The sequence below is a fragment of the Medicago sativa genome, chromosome 6, assembly GCF_051527215.1.
Source record: "Medicago sativa cultivar Bolivia chromosome 6, Bolivia_mono, whole genome shotgun sequence".
NCBI lineage: Eukaryota > Viridiplantae > Streptophyta > Magnoliopsida > Fabales > Fabaceae > Medicago > Medicago sativa.
Window position 1 is genome coordinate 7808359 of NC_140754.1, and position 6000 is coordinate 7814358.

The window sequence follows — 6000 nt, forward strand, 5'->3', positions numbered from 1 at the left end:
TTCATAAGCAGTTCATTTGATCTTCAACAAATCAAAGACAAGCACAAAATGACAAGGCAGCCTTCTACATATAATTATTATTTAATTTTCTATGATATATAATCCTGTTTTGGATTTTCTTTGGTACGTAAAAAATTAAAGGGACCCACTGAAATTATATTTCTTTCAAAAAAAAAAAAAATCTTGCAATGGTGGCAAAACTCTGTTGTTTGAAAATAACATTCCAGGCTAAACATTATCACAAACTTTATGAAAAAGTTGTAATTTGGTGACTTAAAATAGTAAGAATAAAGTACAATAATGAAGTATGAGTATTCTGAAACAAAACAGTGAGAATCGTTCACAATAGTCTTTGCCAAGCACTATCAAACACAGTTAAAGACTTTAAAGTTTATTGGTGGAACATTTACTTCGACTTGTTTTGAAAACAACAACTCATTGCGATTGATCTCAATCTTTTATTTTCTTTTTCACAAAATGCATTTTTCATTCTTTTTAATGTAGTATCATCTGTGTAACTGTGTATACAATTTTTTTAAGGTAGTTGATACTATTTATTTTAGGAATTTGATTTTTAAACAAATACTTTTTCATAAGCACTACTATTAAATAGTTAAAAATTCAAACATCTACCACGTGTAACATCATGTTGATATTTTTTAGTTACTTTTGTAAATATCATTATGAGACTGTCGTTGGATTGCATAAAATTATCTGCTTTACAATGTATTAAAATTAGAATAATATATAATGTCTAATGCTATTTGGAATCATTTTCATTCAATGATCTATACTTTTCAATTTTTTATTCAAATTGGGGTTTGTTTGAGGTATCATATTATTATAACATAAAAACTTAAATTAGCAAGAGAAATTTAGAAAGAGAAAACCTGCAATCTCCCTCTTATTTTGCCATTAAACAACCAAGTCCATAAAATACGTAAAACTTAGATATTTCAAGACTGAGCACTGCTATAACATTTTAGGCTAAACATTATCACAAACAACTTTATGAAGAAGTTGTAATTTGGTGAATCAAAATCACATGTCTCTGGTGGACCCAAGCTAGTAGGACTAAATAGTGAGAATGGAGTACAATAATGAAGTATGGAGTATTCTGAAAGGAAAGAAAATATTGAAACCTGTTCACAGTAGTAATTGCAGTGCGCTAACAAAATATGTTGGACGAAAATGTGGGTTACACTATTACAATTTTTGCTACTATGAGACAAAGATGTTGGATAAAATGAGACAAAGATGACACTTTTTTGAGATTAGAATCATAAAAATTAGAGATTTAAGGTCGATGAACATTTTTCCCTCCCATTGGACCATCTTATGTGCCTGCTAGTTTACTATACACTCCTATCCTATATATGGTGTATCTTGCTTGCCTAGCTTATTCTATATATTTTTATTAGGTTTTTTTTTTTTAACAAGCAAAAATGGATTATATTAACACTAAAAAAGTGATCTCTTTAGCACAATGCATACCAAGAAAACCACATTAATATACAAACAGTCAGCCAAAGAAAAACAAAATTAGTCGATGCCCAAACAAGTAAACGGGCTCGACCACAATCTCCGAGATCCATACACAAAATTACTCCATCCGTTTCAAAATGAGTGTCGCTTTAGCCAAAAAAAATTGTTTCAAAATGAATGTCACTTTCGGTTTTCAATGCAATAATAACTTTTTCTTTTCAATTGTACCCTTCAATTAATACTATGTTACACTACTTTCAAAGTATTATTTTTTCTTTAATGAAAAACAAACCAATAGTTGATTAGAATAATTTGGTAAAATTGCTATGACATTTGACTACTTTATTCCATTCCTTAATCTGTGTGCAATTGGCTAAAGCGACACTCATTTTAAAACGGAGGGAGTAGTTTTTAACCACCAAAGGGAATAATATTTTACCTTGTCCAACAACTGTGGTATGAAACACTTTAAATTCTTAAATAATTTGTTATCACGCTCGATCCACACCACTCACACACAGAGGAGACAAGTCAGCTGTAAGAATGAAGCCCTCAACGATGTCAAGAAAAAACCCATTAACAAAGTTGTTTAGGGAGAAGTATAAATTTTAAGAACATGGAAGTTCATAAAAAAAACTTTTGAGATTATCAACTTTTAGGGGGATGTATTGAATTAGGATTCTAAGGGATTTTAAAAGACTTTTTAATTATGAAAAAGTCTTGTAGTATTTAATCAAGACTCTTTGCAATTTAAAAAAAGTTTTGTGGTATTCAATCAAGATTCTTTGTCATTTTAAAAAAGTCTTGAAGTATTCAATCAAGACTTTTCATCACTTAAAAAAAGTCTCATGGTATTCAAAATCATTCAAATTTCAAAGGATTGTTTAATAAATTAGATTTTGATGGATTTTGTGAGATTGTCTAGTGAAATTTTAACAAAAAAAAGTCTTTCATGAAGACATAAGATTTCTTGGGATTGTTTTTCTTTAAAAGTGTTTACATCTCTTTCTTATGTCTTCTTCCTTCTCTCTTCTCCCTTTCCTATCTCCTCTCTTTTCTCCCTTCTCTCTTCGTCTCTCTCCCTTCTCTCTTCGTCTCTTCTCCCTTCTCCCTTCTCTCTCTCTCCTCTCTCTTTCCTCCTCTCTCTCTCTCTCTCTCTCTCTCTCTCTCTCTCTCTCTCTCTCTCTCTCTCTCCCTATATATATATATATATATCTTCTCCCTCTATCTCCTCTCTTTTCTCCCTTCTCTCCCTCCTCTCTTCCCCCTCTCTCTATCTCTCATAAAAATAAAATAAAAAATAAGAGTATGTATTCAAAATATTATGATAGAGAGTGTATTGTAATCATTTCTTTTCAACGAGTCCTTAAAATTCATAAAATCTTTTGAAATCTTATAAATCCATAAAATCCTTTAAAATCCTTTAAAATCTTATGATGTAAATCCATTGAAATCCAAATTGAAAATCCTGATTGTCTTTTAAAATCATGAAAGTCACTAAAATCCTACAAAATTTTTTAAAATCTTTGAGACTTTTTTAAGCAAAAATTGTCCTTCAAAATCCTAATCCAATAGCTGACCAAAGGTGCAAACACAACAAGTGTTGCAAAAACCAAGAACAAATGTACGTCCAGTCCACCAATCAGGGGCGGAGCCAGGTGGGTTTGAGGGTGTGCACCTGCACACCCTGGAATTTCCTATTTATTTCTATTATCATACTGATGTTGCTATTTGCACACCCTCAGTTTTTCCTTTTGCACCTGTCTCAAGACTTTAAACAATGAAGCGTATACTTTTATACATACGGACATATTCTCTATTGTTATTTGCGCCTCCTTAAATCAATTGACTTTTGATTATTAGGTGCTGTTATTTAATTTGGTGGGATCATAAATGCCAAAAATATAAGTGCTTAAGCATTTTGCAAGTAAATTATAGGTGGATTCTAGGGTGAGGGCTCAATTAAGTCCCTCACCGGTGTACCACTTTATTTAACCATTAGATTTAATAAGACCATAGGATCTAATTATTAGTGATCACACTGGATCTAATTCCTCTTCTCCGCGACCAATTCTCTCTTGTCTGACAAATCTCCTTTCACTGAACTCCGAAGCATAACCATGCTGCCGGAGCTCTGATTGCTCCCCCGCTACATATAAATATTTACTCCTGAGATCACACAATAAACCCCACAAGTGCCTATCATTTTGCCTTTAGATGTAAATAATATCCTTCGATTTGTCTCAAATGAATGATTTATTCTTCTTGGCCATTGCCCATTGATAATCATGCTCTGGTAGTGTATGGGTAGAAGATATCAATTTCACGTGATAAACAACAATTCATATGGGACTAATACTCAAAAACTACAATGGAATTCTTTTCTCTAATTCCTATAAATATTCATCTGAAATTAATTTCCTAATTGAATTCCTCGACAGTTATTGTCAAAATCCCTTTTCATTCCTCAAATATTTTTTCTTAAAATTTCCCTAAACTTGTTTTAATTTTACTTTCCATTTAGTGTGCGACGGTGAAATCTGCCATGAGAGAGAGAAGAAAATTGCTGTTGACACATTAGAGAAGGCTGGGACACACATGTAAAATACGTTTTTGCCCCCTCGGCAGTTAACTGCCGAGGAATTTGAAATCCGGCTGCAGTTAACTGCCGAGGAATTCCTCGGTAGTTAACTGCCGAAGTTTTCTGCTACAAGTCTGGCAGAAGCTCTCTCATCTCCATTATTCATCACATCTTCAAAAAAAATTTCTCAAATCTCTCTCACAAATCTCTCTAAAAAACCCAACCAAATCCAACCAAATTTATTCAACAAAATCACAAGTAAGTAATTATAATGCTATTAACTTAAATTTTAGTTGTTATAAATGTTTTTATTTTTTAGTTTTTGAGTATATTTATTTTATTTTAGTTTTTGAGTAGATTTACATAGTATAATTCATTTTTAGAGTAAAATGTTTGTATGATGTTTATGTTATAGTTTAAAGTTTATTGGTTATATTTTAATTTGGTGTTTTAAATTAATTTTTTATTTTAGTTTTTAATTAGATTTACATGTTATAAATCATTTTTAGATTAGATGTTAGTTGATTAATTTTGTTAAAATGTTTGCATGATGATTATGTTATATTTTAAAAATTTTAGGGTTATTTTTTAATTTGGTGTTTTATATTTTTTATTTTATTTTAGTAAGACTATATGATTTATTTTAAGAGTAAATATAATTTGAATAATTTTGCTATATTTTACGTTAATTTTTTTTTTTAATTTATGATTTTTAGAGTCTATGTATAATTTGCAATGTTTGAATGAGTTTTTCATTGATTCTTTTAAATTTCTATGTGTGTAGATTTGAAACAATGGCCGGATGGATCGACGTTCATGCAACATTCAACGGCGGAGAAACTCATAGGTTGAAGGTTCGGTGCCTTGATGTAGCGTTAAGAGGTCTCAAGGATCAACTGAATGAATTCTACCAAGGAGTCAACCCCAGAGACACAAGGAGGGTGCAAAATATTTTGTATAAACGTCCAAAGCTCGACGAGGGGAGCGTATCATTCACTTGGGTGGAGTTAAAGAACGACGAAAACGTGACGAGCATGTTTTGGGAGCACACCAAGTTCCAGTGGATCGATATGCGGGTGACGTTGCTGAGATCAACTGAAGATATCATCAACAACTTGATTCCACCAGAAGATCGTCATTAGTTAGGGTAAGGTGCATTCAAGCTACAACATTTGTCTCACCTCTGAAATGGGGTAATTCAAACTTGCCAAACAGCGAGGACTCAAGCATTTCGCTCGCTATTCATGTTTTTCCTTTGAAAAGATTAAATTCTTGTTAGGCTGGTTTAGATGAAGGTATTAGGTGTCAAGGAATGGACCTCATTTCGGTGGCACTTGAATACCTTCATCTAAATCAAGCCTGACAAAAATTTATTCTTTTCAAAGGAAAGCATGAATAGCGAGCGAAATGCTTGAGTCCTCGCCGTTTGGCAAGTTTGAATTTACCCCATTTCAGAGGTAAGACAGTTGTTGTAGTTGGAATGCCCCATTTATGTAATGTAACGAAACCTGTATCGCAATATTTATTGTAATATTTATTCGAATTCACGCTATCGCAATATTTATTCGAATTCACTCTATCGCAATATTTTAAATAACATAAAATAATTTTTAAAGAATTTCTAATAATTTTCTAACAAAATTCTAAGTAAACAAAATAAATCAAAAAAAAAAATTAAAAAACAAACTTCGGTAGTTTAGTACCGAGGAAAACCTCGGCAGTGAAGTACCGAGGAAAACCTCGGCAGTTAACTACCGCCGGTTTCATCTTTTCCTCGGCAGTTAACTGCCGAGTAATCCTGAAGCCAGTATTTGCAGAACCTGTTGAAGGCAGAACCTGTTACATGTGTTTTTACACATTGTAAACACATTGTTTCGATGCCAAACCATAAAGCTAGTCAAATCAAATTACATACATAACTGAAATTGAAAATA